This window comes from Stenella coeruleoalba (genome assembly GCF_951394435.1).
Source record: "Stenella coeruleoalba genome assembly, chromosome: 12".
NCBI lineage: Eukaryota > Metazoa > Chordata > Mammalia > Artiodactyla > Delphinidae > Stenella > Stenella coeruleoalba.
Window position 1 is genome coordinate 12,707,994 of NC_137158.1, and position 21,850 is coordinate 12,729,843.

A 21,850-nucleotide genomic window follows, 5' to 3' on the forward strand; every position below is an offset into this window, starting at 1 on the left:
CCCTGGGATTCTGATTCATGGGCTCCAAACACCCTGCTAGCTTAGAGAAACGAAATTTACAAGAGGTCATTTAGGACAGTTTGACTGAAATAAAGTGAGGGTCCATAAAGGAAAATTTTAGAAGAACAAGCTAGAAAGCCAGATTGAGCCGTGTTGTAAAGGGCTGGGTATTTCGATTTAAAGAGTGTGCACCTTACCTCAAAGCCATAGAGAATAATTTTTATGGAACTGAGAGACACCACCTACAATGATTAATTTGATGTTGGTATTAAAAGAAAGATAAATTGAAAGTGGAAAATTGGTCATAAGCATGTTGAATATCTAAGTATGAGTTAAAAGACCTGGCTTATTGCAGAGGAAGAGCAAATTTTGCACACTGAGAGTGTCTTGATTTTTACATAAAATATCAAGTTAAGTAAAGTAATAAATTTTCAGATGATAGACTTAATCAGAATGTTTAACCACATATATCAGGTACATCCGTGACCACTAAAAGAACGGCTAATATTTTGTTCTGATCGGAATTCAGCATATTATGCTGTCCCTGAGATTTAATAACAATGTTGTCCCCTGCGAAACCTCATTCTGTCCCTTAAAAATAATAATCCATTTTATTCCTAACAAAGTAGGAAAACATTCGGCAATTTTTGATGCATTAAGTTTCAGCAGAATTGACATTAATTTTCAAAATAAACCACCTTTGTATTAGAGAATAATCATTCATTCATTATATCCATAATGTTTTCATTTAGCCTTAAGTATGTATAAATACAATCTCCAATTTCTGCTTATTTTATCTAAACTATGTGTTTCTGGTAACAAATCTTGTTTGTTCAAAAATGAAAATAAATTAGCATTAATTTTCATATCCTTGAATCCTGATATCTATCTATAAAGTCACTGTAATAATCTATTTACTATGGTCTCTGCTCATTTGGAAGAATATAAACGTGTTTCTTCTGCAATGTGAACAACTCAAAAAAAAAAAAAAAACAATGGAAATGAAGCCCAGGTGAACTTCAGAATGTGCTAGATTTTTTTTTTTAATTTTACTTTTTCACAAAGAAAACTGCATGGGGATGCCTGGAGGCCAGGGTTGTCTTTATAAGGAAATTGAACTTTAAGGAAAAACAGATTTGACCTCAAGCTACACATGCATAGATGGAACTTGGCAAACTTTCCCGTGGTCTAATGATTCTGGGAGTAAACAGGGTGCATGCATCCCCACCAAATGGCATCGTGCAGTCAGAATACAATAGGACTCCTTCCTCTACAAGCCTCAAGCTGAGTAAAACAACACATTTTCAGATTATAGACTTAATCAAAACACTTAACCACAGATGGCAGGCACATCTATGACGACTAACACAATTGCTAATATTTTGTTCTAAGAGCCTACACTGGGTTCTGTTTCTCTAAAGCACACTTATTTTAATCATTAGAACTAAATTTGATTGTTAGAATTTCAAAGCCACAATTCAGATTAGAGTTTACAAAAGCAGCTCTCTAATTATTCAGGCACAATAACCACTGATGTCTCGTGTTGGAAGTGACTTTACAGCTAAATTGAGAGTCTTAATATTAGGAGTGTTTTCTAAAATCAACTTATATACCATACAGTCTTTGCTTTTGAATTTTTAAATGCTTATAGGATATACACTATACTAAGGGCCCAATTTACTTCTATTAATAAACTGTGTCTATGGGGTTGCTTAAGCTAAATGTCTATGGCAGCATTTATTAAATTTATGTTTATTAAATGCCTGGCATTGTACTAAGTGCTCTCTGTATGATCACACAAACATACCTAGAAGAGGAGTGCTATTGTTACATATGAATGAAAGCAAACTTAACCTGCCCATGGTAACACAGCTAGTAAACTGCAGATTTGAGATTGAAAACCAAGCAGTCTGGCTCCAAAGCCCATGATCTTAACTGAAATAAATATTATAAATATTTATTGATGAATATCTAAAGAAATCATAGCTTTAAAGGATCCATCCCTATGTGTTCTGATTACCTTTCGCTACTGAGCCAAAATAGAAGGTAGAAATGAGAAGCTATTTTCCTCTGCAAGTTCCCATTTGAAAGTAATAAAGGAAATGTTTTTCGGATGACTTCTGCTCTATTATTGCACATTATCAACTGGATCACATTTCCTATTGCTTTGCAATTTATTTGCTATATTTAGCTGCAATTGGTCATTAGTCTACTTTGCTGGGTAAGTTGAATTCTCTAAGTAGGGTTTCAAAAAGTACTAAAGAGGGCTTCCCTGGTGGCGCAGTGGTTGAGAGTCCGCCTGCCGAGGCAGGGCAGGGGACGCGGGTTCGTGCCCCAGTCCGGGAAGATCCCACATACCACGGAGCGGCTGTGCCCGTGAGCCATGGCCGCTGAGCCTGCACGTCCGGAGCCTGTGCTCCGCAACGGGAGAGGCCACGACGGTGAGAGACCCACGTACCGAGAAAAAAGAAAAAAAAAAACATTCAGCAGTATATTTCCTAAATTGGTGTCTGCAGCTGTGCTTCTGATTTGCTATAGGTTTTAATGCAGGGTACCTATACCCTTCTCTTTTAAATTCATTTTCTTATAAAATAGTTTATAGTTTTTGGAGTAAAAAGCATCTCCTTTTACTTGAGTAATTACTATTTTGGGCGGTTCATCATCCCTTCCTTTATCTTTGCCTTTGCATTCATTTCTGCCATTTTCTGCTTGGCTCACCAATGTTTTCGTGAAAAAATGGTGAAGAAACTGGTTTACTTTGTGGAATATTTTTGCCAAAAAAGCTGGTTTGCCAAGGGAAAATAAAAATCCAGTCAGGGGGCCAAAGCTTAACAAGCCTAAAACAGAGGCATCAATCTTCTTGCAAAAGCATATATTGCTCCTAGCAATGGGTCCATTTTCTTTTCAGACACAGACTTCACTTTCTTTTCAGATGTAGCTTTAGTTTTGCTGTCATGAAACAAAAATGATGGTTCTTGCTGTAATTTGTTTGAACCAAATAGGGAAAGAGACTGTGTTTCAACCAACATTTTGTTAGTTCCATTTTGATCATTATTACTGCCCCTGTTCCCATGTTTAATGTCTGCTAAATATTTCTTACAGTCTTTAAAGATAGGTGCTAGATCAGAGTGGGTTTGTGTCACATGCTTCACTATCCAATCATGAAGAAAAAGTTTAACACAGCCGACTTCTTGTTACTAGCATTCCATTGGTATGCTTTATCCCAATAAAGACAGGAAAAGGGCCATTAGTTTTGGGATTTGAACTCTTTTTCTCACCTTTTGAAGTAATAGAATCAAAGGCTACCTTGGTCCATGTCCCAGTCTTTGGACTATTGAGGGAAGGGGCACTAATTACTGCTCTTTCCATTTGACAGTCCTTGTGAAGGTTGAACTCCAGTGCCTTTACCAAATCCAGAAAACTGTCCTCCTCCAGAAAGTACAACCAAACCGTTGAAACATTTAAAAGCCCTTTTCACTATCAGATTGAAATTTAACCTTCCTACACTTTGCTTTTTTTTCATGACTCTATTCCTCAAGACTTCCTCACTGACCACAGAGGATGCTGCCACATCTTCTGCTTTGTCATCTTGATCCCAATTTCTGTTTATTCCTTCTCTGTGATTCTTTTGGCACGTCCAAGGTCACAATAGAGGAGCTTGTGTCTGAGGTAGATGCTGGTCTCCTGGAAGAGCGCTTCGTTGCTCCCAGTGAATTTCTAGGGCTCATGCTAATCCGAAAACTTCATGGTTATTAAGCCCAGAGTCTCAAACACTGCTTTTCCCAGGGGCCTCATCACTATGTTCCAGAGTGAAGAGGAGACCATCTCCCACTTCACTAAAGACCACTGTAGTAACAGTGCCAAGCTCTGGGCTGCCATCTTGTAACTACAAGGGCATTTTATATTTTTTAGTTACTAAGTCTGGCAACCCTATACTGAGCTGTGAGATATTTCAGGGAAAGGATGAAAGACATAGTCAAGACTTAGCAGATCGACATTACTAGAAGGAGCTAAGAGGAGGGTCTTGTTTGTAGGGAGATATAATCAAGATCCCTGCACGCTAGTGGTACCCAGGGTTCGGTTCCCCTTGAAACCCCTAGATAAGGGAAAATCACCTGGAAAAAAAGGTATTTTTGTACACTGAACTACGTATCCTGAAAGCAACTATTTTGAAACAGTGTTCCTGGAAGTGGCAATATTAAGTGTTTTCCCCTGAACAGAAATAAACACTCTTGGGAAAGTTTAAGTTACATTTCAAAAAATATGAGTTTGTGACTATAAATTTTAACCTGTGACAGTTGCCTCTTTGAGATGTGTTGCCAGTGCCAAGATATATTATCAGGGTTACATATAGCAAGAGAATGAGAGCAGGGGCACCCCTCACACAGTAAAGGATAGTGCCTTTGTTTCTGTGATAGTGACCACTGCAGTTCCCTGGATACTAACCAACCTCTTCCCCAGAAGAGCCAGGGATAGCAAGACTTGTGTTCATAATTTTTTTCTTTAAAAAAAAAAGAATTATCTTATCAAAATAATATCCCTATTTTTAACGAGAAAAAGTAAATAGTCCTAAAATCTTATTTAAAAGAAAAAATAGCAATACCTTGCTTTACAGTTCCTCATCCAGACCCCCACTACCTAAAATTTAACTGAGACCTTTTCTTTGCCATTTGCTCCTATTCTGACTACAAGTTTCTACCTTTTCTGTTCTTCTACACTCTTTCAAGTGGGGTTTGTGGAAGATCTTCAGATAAATATGTGTGTCTTCAATACGAAGTCTGGAAGTCTGATTTTCTTTATAATTCTTCACGGTGGCTAACACAGTGATCTATCCAAAAGGACAAATCAGTAAACAAAACTGAATGTTACTGAGCACATAGAAGGAAACAGCTGCTCTGAAAAACAGAAACTGGCAAATTCCCATTGGTAAATCTGTTTTTAGTGATGACCAAATACCTGTGGTCTGGATCTGCTGCACATCAGTGTTCTTGTAGTTCTTCAACCATGTGTAAATAGTCTCCAAAATTATTGGGAGATCCACAAGAGCATCAGAGCACATGCATGAAATCGGTGGCCACTGCCAATTTTTCAATGCCATGTCTCTCTCTTTTACTAAGCAATAGAGTCACAAGGTCTTTCCTCTGTGTGCTCATGGAGAGAGCGATTTCTGATGTTTTTTCCTCTTCTTATGAAAACTTCTTATGAGGACACAATTCCTGTGGAATTAGGGCCACATTTAACCTCATTTAAATGACCTCATTTAATCGTAAATACCTCCATATAAAGCCCTATCTCAAAATACGGTCAAATTGGGGGTTAAAGACTTCAACATATGAATGGGGGTGGGCACAATTCAGTTCATAACAAACAAAAATCATCTAAATAAATATTCAGTGGTTACATGTTATGTATATTATAAAGTATATTTAACACTCAAGGGGAAAGTCTGGGAAAGTTGAAAGCAGGAGTTAAACAAAGACACAAATTTTCAGTTTTCCCTCAATTTCACTTGAAAATAAAAGCATGACTTTAAATATGTCATTGCAAGGCAGGAGAACCAGCTCTATAAATCTGGATATTACATTTCAGTTAGTAAATACCTCTTCTAAAAGGAGGTATCCTTATCAGTTGCTATCTAGTTTATAGAAATTTACTAAAAATAGGTCAGACAATTATTTGAACCTGGAGATTATATAATCTCAGCACCCTCTCCCCACAGATTAATTGCAACTCTGAATGTACAAAACTTGAATAAAATGTTAACAGTAAGCCTACTTCCCTTAGGAATTTATTATATTACTGGAAATTATGCAAATAGCTTTCCCCAAATTTTTTTCAGAAAATATTTATTGACAAACCTCGTGGAATTATCTCAACTATTTCCATGGCTGTTAATTTCTCTTAAAGTCTGCATCAGTTTATTACTGTACTTCCTATTTGTGCAGGTTGTCATACTGATGAAAAGAATAAAAATAGCTATTGCACTTATTTGTTTGGTTTTTGTTGCTGTTGTTGTTTTTGTCTGCAGCATGTGGGATCTTAGTTCCCTGACCAGGGATCAAACCTGTGTCCTCTACAGTGGGAGCACAGAGTCTTAACCACTAGACCACCAGGGAAGTCCTTTTCTGCACTTATCTGTAACAGTGGAAGTTTTGTTGCATGGAAAGGACCAGATTTATCATTAAGTTTCAGGATACTTTTAAACAGAATTCAGTCTAGAAATAATATGAGGGAAAAGTGCTTCTTTTGAAATTATGACAAAAAGCTCATAAAATAATTATATCGTCATATTACGTAAGTATGAAACATGTGACCATATGGAATCATTCATAACCAGAGAAAGTGGGTCCAGAGGGTGGCTGAGGGATTTGAAGGGTGTATGGCAGGAACAGGGTCCAGTGGGGCCTGCTGCTGATTTGCTAAGCAGAGAAGGGATCAGTCTCCAGTAACAGACTCATGTTATTCAAATTGCCCAGGAGAGATCCAAGGAGAGGACTGGGGTTGGCTGCATGAACACAGCCTGAAGGGGGCTAATGCACCACAGCTAGCTGGGAGGGAGTCCGGGAAAATGTCTGGAACTGCCTAAGAGGCAAGAGACCATTGTTTCAGGGTGCACGAGGAGAGGGGATTCAGAGCACTGCCTAAATGAGCTCCAGAGAAGGGCGCGAGCCGCGACTATCAGCACGGACCTCAGAGACGGGCATGAAACGCTAAGGCTGCTGCTGCAGCCACCAAGAAGCCTGTGTGCAAGCACAGGTCACTATCCACACCTCCCCTCCTGGGACCCTGTGCAGCCCGCCACTGACAGGGTCCCGTGATCCAGGGACAACGTCCCCGGGAGAACGCACGGCACGCCTCAGGCTGATGCAATGTCACACTGGTCTCTGCTGCCGCAGGCTGGCCCGACATTCCATACCCCTCCCTCCCCCCGGCTGGAGTGAACCAGAGCCTCCTAATCAGCTGCTACCTTAACCGCCTCCTGTCCGAGCAAAGAACAGATGCCCTCAGGCGACCTACATGCAGAGGCGGGGCCAAATCCAAAGCTGAACCCCAGCAGCTGTGCGAACAAAGAAGAGAAAGGGAAATCTCTCCATGTAGCTCCAGGAGCAGCAGATTAAATCCCCACAATCAACTTCATGTACGCTGCATCTCTGGAATACCTGAACAGACGATGAATCATCCCAAAATTGACGCGGTGGACTTTGGAAGCAACTGTAGACTTGGGGTTTGCTTTCTGCATCTAATTTGTTTCTGGTTTTATGTTTATCTTAGTTTAGTATTTAGAGCTTATTATCATTGGTAGATTTGTTTATTGATTTGGTTGCTCTCTTCCCTTTTTGTTTTTTTAGTGTATATATATATATTTTTTTTTCCTTTTTCTCCTTTCGTGTGTATGTGTATGCTCCTTTGTGTGATTTTGTCTGTATAGCTTTGCTTTTACCATTTGTCCTAGGGTTCTGTCTGTCCATTTTTTGTTTTTGTTTGTTTGTTTTAGTATAATTTTTAGCGCTTGTTATCATTGGTGGATTTGTTTTTTGGGTGGTTGCTCTCTCTTTCTTTTTATTTTTTTAATTTTTAATAATTCTTTTATTTTTTATTTTAATAACTTTATTTTATTTCATTTTTTTTCTTTCTTTTTTCCCCCTTTTCTTCTGAGCCGGGTGGCTGACAAAGTCTTGGTACTCCAGCAGGTGTCTGGCCTGAGCCTCTTAGGTGGGAGAGCTGAGTTCAGGAAATTGGACCATCAGAGACCTCCTGGCCCCACATAATATCAAACGGCAAAAGCTCACCCAGAGATCGCCATCACACGCTAAGACCCAGCTCCACTCAACAACCAGCAAACTACAGTGCTGGACACCCTAGACAAAAAAACTAGCAAGACAGGAACACAACCCCACCCATTAGCAGAGAGGCTGCCTAAAATCATAATAAGTTCACAGACACCAGAAAACACACCACTGGACGCAGTCCTGCCCACCAGAAAGACAAGATCCAGCCTCATCCACCAGAACACTGGCACCAGTCCCCTCCAACAGGAAGCCTACGCAACCCACTGAACCAAACTTAGACACTGGGGGAAGACACCAAAAACAATGGGAACTACCAACCTGCAGCCTGCAGAAAGAAGACCCCAAACACAGTAAGTTAAGCAAAATGAGAAGATAGAGAAATACACAACAGATAAAGGAGCAAGGTAAAAACCCACCAGACCAAACAAATGAAGAGGAAAAAGGCAGTCTACCTGAAAAAGAATTCAGAATAATCATAGTAAAGATGATCCAAAATCTTGGAAAGAGAATGGAGAAAATACAAGAAACGTTGAACAAGGACCTAGAAGAACTAAAAAGCAAACAAACAATGATGAACAACACAATAAATGAAATTAAAAATTCTCTAGAAGTAATCAGTAGCAGAATAAATGACGCAGAAGAACAGATAAGTGACCTGGAAGATAAAAGAGTGGAAATAACTACTGCAGAGTGGAACAAAGAAAAAAGGATGAAAAGAATTGAAGAGTCTCAGAGACCTCTGGGACAACATTAAATGCACCAACATTCAAATTATAGGGGTCCCAGAAGAAGAAGAGAAAAAGAAAGGGACTGAGAAAATATTTGAAGAGCTTATAGTTGAAAACTTCCCTAATATGGGAAAGGAAATAGTCAATCAAGTCCAGGAAGCACAGAGTCCCCTATAGGATAAATCCAATGAGAAACACGCCAAGACACATATTAATCAAACTATCAAAAGTTAAATACAAAGAAAAAATATTAAAAGCAGCAAGGGAAAAACAACAAATAACATACAAGGGAATCCCCATAAGTTTAACAGCTGATCTTTCAGCAGAAACTCTGCAAGCCAGAAGGGAGTGACAGGACATAATTAAAGTGATGAAAGAGAAACACCTACAACCAAGATTACTCTACCCAGCAAGGAGCTCATTCAGATTCAATGGAGAAATTAAAACCTTTACAGAGAAGCAAAAGCTAAGAGGATTCAGCACAACCAAACCAGCTTTACAACAAATCCTAAAGAAACTTCTCTAGGCAGGAAACACAATAGAAGGAAAACACTTACAATAACAAACCCAAAATAATTTTTAATATGGTAATAGGAACACACATATTGATAACTACCTTAAATGTGAATGGATTAAATGCTCCCACCAAAAGACATAGACTGGCTGAATGGATACAAAAACAAGACACATATATATGCTGTCTACAAAAGACCCACTTCAGACCTAGGGACACATACAGACTGAAAGTGAGGGGATGGAAAAGATATTCTATGCAAATGGAAATCAAAAGAAAGCTGGAGTAGCAATTCTCATATCAGACAAAATGGACTTTAAAATAAAGACTATTGCAAGAGACAAAGAAGGACACTACATAATGATCAAGGATTCAATCCAAGAATAAGATATAACAATTGTAAATATTTATGCACCAACATAAGAGAACCTCAATACATAAGGCAAATGCTAACAGCCATAAAAGGGGAAATCAACAGTAATACAATCATAGTAGGGGACTTTAACACCCCGCTTTCACCAGTGGACAGATCATCCAAAATGAAAATAAATAAGGAAACACAAGCTTTAAATGATACATTAAACACGATGGACTTAACTGATATTTATAGGACATTCCATCCAAAAACAACAGAATACACTTTCTTCTCAAGTGCTCATGGAACATTTTCCAGGATAGAGAATACTGGGCATATACCCTGAGAAAACCATAATTCAAAAATAGACATGTACCACAATGTTCATTGCCTCACTATTTACAATAGCCAGGACATGGAAGCAACCTAAGTGTCCATCGACAGATGAATGGATAAAGAAGATGTGGCACATATACACAATGGACTATTACTCAGCCATAAAAAGAAACGAAATTGAGTTATTTGTAGTGAGGTGGATGGAATGTCATACAGAGTGAAGTAAGTCAGAAAGAGAAAAACAAATATCACATGCTAATACATATATATGGAATCTAAAAAAAAAAATTAAAGAAAATGGTTCTGAAGAACCTAGGGGCAGGACAGGAATAAAGATGCAGACGTAGAGAATGGACTTGAGGATATGGGGAGGGGGAAGGGTAAGCTATGACAAAGCGAGAGAGTGGCATGGACATATATACACTACCAAACGTAAAATAGCAGCTAGTGGGAAGCAGCCACATAGAACAGTGAGATCAGCTCGGTGCTTTGTGACCACCTAGAGGGGTGGGATAGGGAGGGTGGGAGGGAGACACAAGAGGGAGGGGATATGGGAATATATATATATGTATAGCTGATTCATTTTGTTATACAGCAGAAGCTAACACACCATTGTAAAGCAATTATACTCCAATACAGATGTTAAAAAAACAAAAAACTGCCCAGGAGAGAGATCCAGTTTATTCACAGTTTTGCAAGAGTCTGAACCTCAGCGTGTGATTTTTAACATAAGATAACGTTCTGATGAATATAGTAATTTGTGAAAGTTTGAACTATTTACTTTGAAAAATAAGAGACTGAACATAAGCATGGTCTATGAATCATTTTTCACAGATTTCACAGAGCAGGAAGAAGCTGACATTTATTATCTTTGCCCCCAGGTATCCCAGTCTATGGATACTTCAGAGTTAGAGTTGATTGTCCACTGAGACACATGCAAACGGGCTGTTTATGATCAACTTCCATTCTGATTGGCCAGTGTTCTATTTTGATGCGCTACTGTCTGTGCCATAAAAGGTGCCTAAATATTCTGAATATCTCCCTGATGATAATGTTATAGCAAGTATTCAGCTTAAATTTTCAAATGATATTATTTCATTGATACATGTGTGTGTGCATACACTTGATTTCACTTTATAGTAAAATATAAAAATTCTGAATATCATTTGACAGATTTTACAACTCCAAAGTAGACAAAATAAGCCAATAGGAAGCCAACTGACCCTGTTCTTGGATGTCGTATGCCCTACAAAGAGCACCATCTCTTCACGCCACTAAACAACCCTGCATAATCCGAGCAGCATCATTATATACGAAGCAGGGACTGCAATAATGAAGGAGAGACTTAACCCAAGTCTCAGTTCTGAGAACTTGCACACATCACCTCTGTAAGTGAAAGCCTCCTTACCTCTAAAATAGAATCAAACAGTATGACCTCATCTTTTCCAAAAGGCTGCTGTGAGAGGCAGGTGAGAAGGTAACACAAATGTGAGGTCTTATTTTTCATTTTGTTTCCACTAGCTTTTAAAATCCAATCCATGAAATTTTCTTACTTTTAGGGACAACAGTGCTTAAACAAATTATCTTTGGTTCACTTGGATTCACTGTTTACACTAAAGAGAAAGTACCTACAGCAGAATTCTTAAGAAGTTGGCCCTGATAACTGGCTGTTTCCTCATTTCTCTCCTGTTAAGCTGAACTTCTTGGACCATCTTCTATACTGAAGAAACCTAGCGTCATTATCCCACCTCCACGTGTTCAATTCTCTTTCAAATACACTTTCCCCAGTATATGACATGAAGTGACTGGAGGCATATCGCATTTTTATTTCATACAACAAAGCAAACATTGGATTTTTTAAACTGTCACATTGGCTACACATGGGAGGTAAACATAAAGTGAATTTTGTTATAGCCCCTCTGTCAGAGAATTATTTTTACACTTAATAGAAAGGGGAATTTTATGAGAGGTTTAAAATCTGTTGTACAGTGTGAGCTAGAAACACAAAGGCCACATAGCTAACTGCAAATGTGAGACATGGCTGAGCGTGGAAGAGTGAGTAGTGGGGACAAAGGGTAAGCGTTCTGTGTGGGAAGCAACCTCTTCTCCTGTATTTAACCTAAGTTGTAACTCTGATTTTTTAAATTTACAAACAGTTTGCCAATCTTATAAAGACCCAAAGGCATACTCAGTCATGATAAAAATAGAAAATCATATCTGGCCACCTCCGTTGTAAAGTGGGCATGGTCGCCAAGAAAGGGGAATCCATGCCAGCACCTGTGGGTCAGGTGACTTCAGAGAGCCTGACCATATGGATGAGTAGCTCTTGTGTCTGCTAGACGACTGAGGAAGACAAAGTATTCAGGACTAGCATTATTTTTGCTTAAAGATTCCAAGAGGGAGAGAGAGACTATACTGAAAATAATGGCATTCTAAAAGTCACAGGTGGTTTCAGAAATTCATGGCAGTCCCTCTACCCAGAGCCTTTACCAAAATGTCAAGGCCGTGAGGACTTGGGGAATTTGGTTGCTGGTTGAGCAGCTGTTTCCCAGAGACAATTCTATACCAAGAAAGGAGAAGTACATGTTTGAGGAGCGCTAGTCATCTCTGCCACAGCTAAACCTTTGGCTTTAAAACGTTTGGGTAAATAATTTGCATACAATTTTCAAACTGAGCTGTGTATGAGATCTTGAACATTATTATTTCCTTGAGTGATTTTTATGATAAATCTAAAGTTGAGATTTCATTTTAAATGGATGAAGGGTAGATCCCAGCTTCCAATATAATCTTTGATTACATTGTTAATCAAAGTGAAATTATTAATTTAGGGAGTATTGCATTACGAACGGTTTTTGAGGAAGAGCTGTCTTTGTAAGCCAGCTGAGATTGCTTGGTCTTTGGTCTTGGCCGTGTCCCAAGTTGCTGACTCTCCTTTTGTGGTCAATGAGTTCTTATGACAATCACCAATCTCACTTGTCCAATAATTTTCCTCTGTTGAAAGACTTTCCTTTTGCTACCTAGTGAGCAAGATTACTACTGCCTAAGAAAACAAGACTCCCCGTAGATTAAAAATCATAAAATGTATACAAATTGGGGGGATTTGAGGTGGGGCAGAATCCAGATGTTTTAGAATGGTATGACGGATTTTGCATGGTTGGTTTTAGTTACTATTACCACTAATAGCCCTATCATCAAACCACTTAAGCCTAAAAACATCATACAGTAAAATCACTCAGCTTTCACTTAAATGACAAATGGAAGAGTTTATATATACACTGAAAACCCATAAGTGACAAGGAAAGAATAAGTCAAAGAAGGACATATACTCATTTTCCTATGTGTCCCTTTTTTGGCTAAATAGAATTCTAAACATGAAGATAATTTATATATGGATTAGGAAAATAAAGCTTGTAACTTACTCTCATGTTCGGTGAAGTTTTGAATTTTAAAAAGGGGATGAGATGTTAGTAATCCAGGTAACAGAGGCCAGAGGATGAACATCTGAATGAGAGCAGGGGCTGGCACGTCTATGTAAAGAAACACATATAGAATATCTCTTATGTTCATGAGTCTATGATTATTACTGTTATGAAAGAAAAAGACACAACATTTTGCTTACAATGTGAATTCAGCTTGTGTGTCCTACTCTGAATGCAGAGGCATAAGCTATCAAACAGCAATAGATTTGCTGAGCCAAAAAATGAGTTAAAAAGTTATTTTAAAATATTTAACCTCGGTTCAGGATTTCAGATTATACTTCGGTAAAAACGATTATTTTAATAAGAACCTTTTGCTTCTACTATCAATAAGTATTTTGTAATACATCGATATATATAAAGGTTAACTTTAAATTTATTGTATATTTTTTAATTCAGTCTAGGAATATATTTTGGCATCTATAAAAAAGTTTTGAATTCAAATTTAAATATTTTTATTGTCAGAAAGGTCAGTAAATTCACTGAATAAAAAAGCCTACTATAACTTTATTAAACCTTCAGTGTTTGGTAAATTCCACATAAATCAGACTAAAAGCAGTGATCGCATTTCAGCATTCTACCTAATGACAGTACAAAATACACCACAGATCAAGATCTTTAGGTAAAGGATGTTTTCTGATGAGAAAAAAAGTGGAAATTCAAAAGGATAAGCAAATTAGCTTGAAAAATATTTTTACACACAATTGTAATAAAACTTTAGAATAAAAATCAAGTTTTTTTTTAGAAAATACCGTTATGAAAATAAAATTTTCTTACATATTCCCTATGGATATTTTTAAATTATTTTAAATGTAAGAATTTGTGTCTGGTTAACAGCTTAGAAGTATATGTTTGTTTACAACTGTATAGTCATATTCAGCAGAAAATGGCAACTAAATATGAAGAGTCATAAAAAGAAAGCTATATTTTTCCATCAGCTTCTTTTAGTTTTTGGATTTATTCTGGTGCATGGTCAAATGTCCTAAATCATTGCTGGGGTATTAGGTCCCCAGAGCTGCTATAACAAAATACCACAAACTGGGTGGATTAAACAGACATTTACAGCCACAAAGCCTGGAGGCTAGAAGTCCAAGATGAAGGTGTAGGCAGGGTTGATTTCTTCTGAGGGCTGTGAGGGAAGGACCTATTCCATGCCTCTCTCCTTGGCTTGTAGATGGCCATTTTCATGTTCCTATGGCTTTTCCCCTGTATGTGAGTCCATCTCCAAATTTCTCTTTATAAGGAAAACAGTTATATTGGATTAGGGCCCATAATCACCTCATTTTAACTTGGTAAAAACCCTATCTCTAAATAAGGTCACATTCTGAGGTACTAGGGTTAGGACTTCAGCATATGAATGGGGGAGCACAATTCAGCCCATCACAACTGTAAATCTCAGTAATCATGAGTGCAGGTATCGGAGGATATATGATAGAGGCAGGTATATATATATATATATATATATATATATATATATATATATATATATATATATATATATATATCATCTTTCCAACTCTTGTGGTAGCAGAGGGTCTTTCCATCCAGGGGAGAGCGCTGGCAGCCTTCTCAGTTTTCACTAGCACAAAGTAGTCACAACTCCTGCTTTGCTGGCTTCCCAAAGTGAACGTGTTGTTTGACAATAAGTGATATATGATGTCTGCAATCCAGAATGAGTGCTTTGTGAACATTCATTTAAGGATTCTAATGCTACTCTTGAATCAAATGAGTCATTAAAGGTCTACCTGAGAGCTCTCCATACCAAATAAATACCTTAACATTTGTTACACTAACTCCTTGCAGGGGGTTGATCACAGACTTACAATGTAGTTTTAGCCCTTGGAGTTTATCAAGGTGAATGTTGGAAATAAACTTTTGAATTCTGATTCTACATTTACTGTAAAACTACTGTTGTCCATTTTTTTTGTTTGTTAATTAGGAACAGAATTGTCTTTCTCAATAGCCAGCCTGTTCTCCCTTCTCTGATTATGAAAATATGTAATTTAAAATGCTATCATTTTGGCCTTTGTGACTGTTATCAGAATTGGTGCTGTCAGAGGAATTATGGAGCATAATTGTTTTTCTCCTCTTAGATGCATTATTATCTTTTAAAAATATTCCACATTTAATCTGTCTCTGTGTGTGTGTGTGTGTGTGTGTGTGCACATTTACCCATGCATGTGTGAGTGTGTCTCTTTTTTGGCAAGTTTTTCCTTAAAAATTTTGTAAATACATGAGGGGAAAGTGAGTCAATAACTTAAAATTTAATATCACAAGAAAAAACCAAACTACCTTCTTGTTTCTTATACTGTCTATTAATCTACATGACCACCTGTGATGACACAGTTACTCTCAGTAACTAAGGAGAATTAAGCCAATTTTATCTGTCCGAAAGCAGAATGGTTCTTAGAGTCTATAAATGTCAGTTATTCCAACTGCATCACGTGATTAATATGCAAACACTGAATGGTTTAAGCAGATGTCACAACTGAAATATTTCAGGAATCTTAGCTCCTGCTACTGAACCATTAAATATCACCTGTTGCCTTAGTACCATATGATTCATCAAGGACTTAAATAAAATTAAGTCTCTAATAGTACTTTCAGTAGATTTAAAGTTGAGGTTACACTTCTCCAATGCCTGGACATTTGTGTTAATTTATAAATTATTCATAGCTATAAGAGCATTCTATATCAATTCTACAAACAAATTCAGGGGCAGCAAATTTAAATCATATTTCTTCTTTAATATGTTTTATAAAGTTAATTTTGTTTGCTTTGACCTGTGATATCACCAAAATCTGGTGAACAATTGAGACTAAACAACATCCTAGGCGTGTACATTTATAAGTTGGGTAACACTTGAACAAATTCTTTAATTTCTCTATCAAGATCTCTCATATCAGATCATTACACGTTCGCATCAGGGTTGTTTCATTATTGAGTTGTATATCCCATCTCAATAATTGTTACATGACTCTTAGAGATATTAAATTGCCAATTGGATAATGACCATGGGATTCTTATTTCTCCACTTCTAAGAAACTGTTTGGTATCTAGGGTATTTTTTTATTATATAGCTGGTAGGATCAATCAAAGTATTATTTTAATTCACAGATTTTCTAGATCAAGTGCCGCTTTCTATCTTGTCTGTAAGAGTTTTGTGTAACAGACTATTAATTCAGAGTCCTTGCTTACCTGAAAAGTTCCTTCATTTCACAAGAAAACCCCATTATCCAACAACTCCTCCCTGCTAACAGGAAACGTCTTTACATGACAGATTTAGGGTATTTTTTAAAGTACTTTAATCTTATTTTATCCACCCAGAATGTCAGTTCTGCTCTCCAAAGAAATTTAACAGTTACTCTATGTAATGTTTGCATTAAAAGGTGCTAAAAAACAATCATAAGTAGATGTTGAATAGTTTCCAGGCAGCTAAACACAGAGTGTGAAGATGTACAGAAAATATTAAGTTGTTAATTTACCTCATGAATATTATTATTAAAATACAAATTTTTTATTCTTCAAGTAACATAAATTTATAGGATTGATAACATGCTATAGTAATTTGCAGTCAAGTTTCCATTTGTCAAATAGCCTACATTTATAAAATTTTTAAACTTATTACCTGTTAGAAATTATACTAAGATGCCATCATGGGTCCTATAACTCAATAAGTTAGAATGGCTATCATGAGATGATATCTCAGTGTGGTTTTGATTTGCAGTTCCCTAATGATTAGTGATTTTGAGTACTTTTTGTACCTGTTGGCTATCTGGATGTCTTCTTTGGAAAAATGTCTATTTAGATCTTCTGTCCTTTTTAAAATTAGATTGTTTTCTTGTTATTGTGTTTTGTGAATTCATTATATGTTTTGGATATTAATCCCTTATTAGATATATGATTTGCAACTATTATCTCCCATTTGGTAGGTTGCTTTTTCATTTTGTTAATGTTTTCCTTTGCTGTTCAGAAGCTTTTTAGTTTGACGCAGTCCTACTTATTTTTGCTTTTGTTGTTTTGCAAAAAATCGTAACTAAGATTTATATCAAAAAGCCTACCACCTGTTTTCTTCCAGGAGTTTTATGTTTCAGGTCTTACATTCAAGTCTTTAATCCATTTTGAGTTGATTTTTGTGTATAGTGTAAGATAGTGATCCAGTTTCATTCTTTTACACGTGACTGTCTAGTTTGCCCAACACCATTCGTTGTACAGTTTTGACTTCTTTATCATAAATTAATTGACCATATATGTGTGGGTTTACTGCTGTCCTCTTTTTTTGGTTCCAATGATATATGTGTCTGTTTTATGCCAATACCATACTCCTTGGACTGCAATAGCTTTGTTGTATAGTTTGAAATCAGGAAGCATGATACCTCCAACTTTGTCCTTCTTCCTCAAGATTGTTTTGGCTATTCAGGGTCTTTTGTGGTTCCATAAAAATTTTAGGATTATTTGTTCTATTTCTATGAAAAATGCCATTGGAATTTTGATAACAATTGTATTGAATCTTAAGATTATTTTGGGCAGTATGGACATTTTAACAATGTTAATTCTTCCAATCCATGAGCATGGGACATCTTTCCATTCATTTGTATCATCTTTAATTTCTTTCATCAATGTCATATAGTTTTCAGTGTACAGGTCATTATTAGTGTATAGAAATGCAAAGAAAACTTAATATGTTGATTTTGTATCCTGCAACCTTACCAAATTCATGTATTAGTTCTAACAGTTTTTGGTGGATTCTTTAGGGTTTTCTATAATATAGTATCATGTTATCTGCAAATAGTGATGGTTTTACTACTTTTCTTATTTTGATGCTCTTCATTTCTTTTTCTTTCCTAATTTCTCTGAGTAGTACTTCCAGTACTACGTCAAATAAAATTGGCAAGACTGGGTATCCTTGTCTTGTTTCTGATCTTAGAGGAAAATTATCAGCTTTTCACAATTGACTATGATGTTAGCTGTGGACTCCAATCAATTTCTTTTGCATAGAAATTAAACACTACTGATTTTACTAGATACCTACCATGTTTTTTTGAAGGGTGACTTGTTATGCTGTATAGTTTATGCCCAGCCAAAAAGTTTGAGTGACAACCAAAATCCTTATTGCTCCACTCACCAAACATTGCTCTTTGGCTTTAGTTCTTATCAACTCAGAGGGTGAGTCTTTTTTCTAGCTTGTCAATTCAGACTGTACCTTTTCTAAATAACTGTATGTGATGATGGGGTAGCCCCATCTTTGGGGTCATTTTATTTTCAGTTAAAACTATCCAAAGTTTCCTTTAAGGCTAGGAAGTTCATATAATATCAATCTGAGAGGTTTGTCATTTAAAAGCCTTCTAGTGGGGACTTCCCTGGTGGCACAGTGGTTAAGGATCCCGCCCACTAGCTAACTGTTTTGCATTTCATAGTGTATATATGTTGATGCAGCAGCATAGCACAGGGAGATCAGCTCGGTGCTTTGCGACAACCTAGAGGGGTGGGATAGGGAGGATGGGAGGGAGGCCCAAGAGGGAGGAGGTATGGGGATATACATATGCATATGGCTGATTCACTTTTTTGTACAACAGAAGCTAACACATTATTGTGAAGCAATTATACCCCAGTAAAGACCTATTTTAAAAAAAAATAGAATCTGCCTATCAATGCAGGGGACACAGGTTCAAGCCCTGGCCCGGGAAGATCCCATATGCCACGGAGCAGCTAAGTCCTTGTGCCACAACTACTGAGCCCACGTGCCACAACTACTGAAGCCCACGTGCACAAGCACTGGAGATTATACAGACAAGAAAAGATGGGGAATCTCTAAGTTGGAGCACATTTCCCCACTTCCACAGATCATCAGTGGGGGTGGGGCTGGAGGACAGACTAGGAGCCAATGCATTACCAGTACTTTTCCTCTAACCTCACTTCTTAGCTGTCAGGTGTTAGGTGTGGAGGTAAGAGTGGGTTGTGTGACATGGAAAAGAATATCCCCAAAGCCAACTCTGCAGTTTCAGAACAAAGGTAACTTAGGGGGAAAAAATATACTTAAGAAGTCAGTACATTTTCTAAACTATATTCTCACCAAAGTGTTGGCACACCCAGAAGCAAAAGTTGTGTCACAATTTGCCAACACAATAGTCTCAAGCAATTAAAGAAAAATCACGCAAACAAAGAAACAAAACGGAGAAAAACAAAAACTCAGATTGTAGCTGCAAATAACAAAGTCAAGGAAGTTACAACTACACTATTCTGGAACAAATAATAGGTGGAGAAATAACCATTTATTCCAAGATGTGTAGATAGAAAAATATTGCAACTTGAAACTTTGTCAAAAAGACTTCAGGTATATATTACAAAAGGTATAGAGGATGTCAGAAATGAGAAACAATTTTAGGAAATTGAAATATATCACAAAGAATTAAATAACATGTGTCTGTACTTTCAAGGAATGTTGAGAACACTAACTCTATGAAACATGCTGAAACATGAGTTAATAAGGCATTAGGGTGATATTTTATTTTTAAAATCAAATAGGCACAAAAAAAACTACAGAGAAAAATAATACAAATGAAGGATTTGTAATGTAATTAAAACCATTAATACACAGAAGACTCTAATGATGGTATGGAAAAGTAACTTCAGAAAAATTACACAAAATGAAGAAATGGACAAAGAGATAAAAATAATTATAGATAGATATGAAGATAGATATTGGGGACCCAAAATATGGTGTTTTTTGAAAAATGACTAGGATAAATGGAACAGGGAAAAAACCCTCACAGATATAATAGAGGGCTTCCACATAAATATGACAAGCTAGCCACATGTTTCTATCCTCCCTTACATAAATCTGCACTCAAAACACCTTACAGTAATGAAAAGTGGTAATGAAAGTCCATACAGACAAAAGAATTTGAAAGGGGACACCAGTGAGATAAGACTCCAACCAGGTTTGCGAAGAAGGAAAGCCGATGAATTACAATGTTTTGGCCATGGAAAGCAATATCGAAGAGAGGTTCAGAACTGGGGCAAACCGTGAAGTTGGAAAGTGAGGTCCTTGTTTCAGGCATCCCAAGACCACCCACAATTTTGATGATTCACTAGAAGGAATCACAGGATTCAGTATATAGTTGTACTCACAGCGAATATTTATTACAGTGATACAAGAAGGATCAGTAGGAAAGACATAGGTGGAGCCTAGAGGAATCAATGCGAGGACTTCCTACACTCCATCCTCTGTCATACAGAGCACACATTCCTGCCATTGAGGAAAATGCAGCAACATGTGTGGTGTTGCTGCCCAGGGAAGCCTGTTTGAGACTAAAAGTTTAGGGTTTTTACTGGTGGCTGATCATGTAAGCACCTTTTGCCTAGCACCTACCAAAATCTACACTCCCAGCAGGAAAGCAGGTATTCACCATAAATCACAGTGTTGTATAAACAGACGAGGCACAGCAACTAACCTTACCACTTAGGGACAAAGGGAACGTTTTGAAAAGCCAAGGTACCAGAAGCCAGCCAACGGCCAACCTTGCAAGCAGGCCCTTCTAAAGACAGGAGCTTCAGCCTGCTGTGCAATGTCTCCCCAGGCCCATCTCAACTTTTACAAAATGACTTCCTCTTCCTCCACTCCTTTGCCAGAGAAGAGAGACTTATTCCCTGGAGAAATTGAACCAGGCTGTTTTAAACTGGGGATGCAGACCTCATGTAGCACAAAAAATGAGGCACAGGATGAAATGCAAGGAGAGTAGGTAAAAGTCTGTGCATTGAGCTATGGAGTTCTTGGGCCACCACTGCTAGAAGGTTGGAAGATTATAGTCTAGAGAATGATTCCCCAAGAAAATTATCCTGTACTTCAGGTAAAGATTTTCCAATGAAAGAATTTTAGAGATATTTAAATGCATTTCTCTCAATTAACTGACTAAGTTACTTTAGTAGACACCTGAGCTGGTTTGCTAAGGATCTCCTGTCTACAAACTGCCTCTTCCCCCATCATTATGTTTAGAAGGAAATGCTTCTTTCAGTACAGTGTGACCTTGTCCCTTGGACCAATTTGATTTATGTTTTGTGCTCCACTCAAGTTGAATCCTTTTCTAGGATATTTTAATTCAGCCCTAGGGTGATATCTTGAGGTCATTCTCTTCCTGGTGTCTTAAAGGATGAAGTATAAAGATGGAAAGCCATTGGCAACCACATGTTCTGCCATGTGGAGAAGTGTGTTCTTCAATGGAAGAGAATAAAGTTCAACAACAGACAGGAATGGTGGCATCTGAGTACCTGGCATGGAATGTGCCTCACGCCCAACTGCATCCTTGCCCTTCCCAGGGTTTGGTAGTCAACATTTTCCTGAATTCTATAAGCCAACCCATTTGTCTTTTTTCATATGCCATTTGGGGTTGGCTTTCAGTCGTTTGCCAATAAGTGTTATTACTGAATATATTACGGTAATAAATCATTCCTGTTAGGTGAATTTTTAAGTTTATTTTTAGTTTTATGCATTCTTCTGGAACCCAAATGACATTTTATCAATATTTCCTCTGATTCAATTATTTCATCTGTAAGATAAAATGTTGGACACTGGTTTTTCAACCCTGGCTGGGCATTGAGAGTCACCTGGAGGGTTTGTGTGTGTATGTGTTTAATGTCCAGACCCCACTCTG

The 21,850-nt window shown here is 37.4% G+C and overlaps 1 pseudogene across 1 annotated transcript in view; it reads right to left on the reverse strand.

Annotated features, from left to right (window-relative positions):
- Positions 1–21,850, reverse strand: part of LOC307195228 (nuclear pore complex protein Nup50-like) — a 61,160-nt pseudogene that overhangs the window by 14,498 nt on the left and 24,812 nt on the right. The window contains exon 2 of the transcript in view: positions 2,482–3,190. The product of the transcript in view is annotated as a nuclear pore complex protein Nup50-like (transcript). The remainder of the gene's footprint in view (positions 1–2,481; positions 3,191–21,850) is intronic.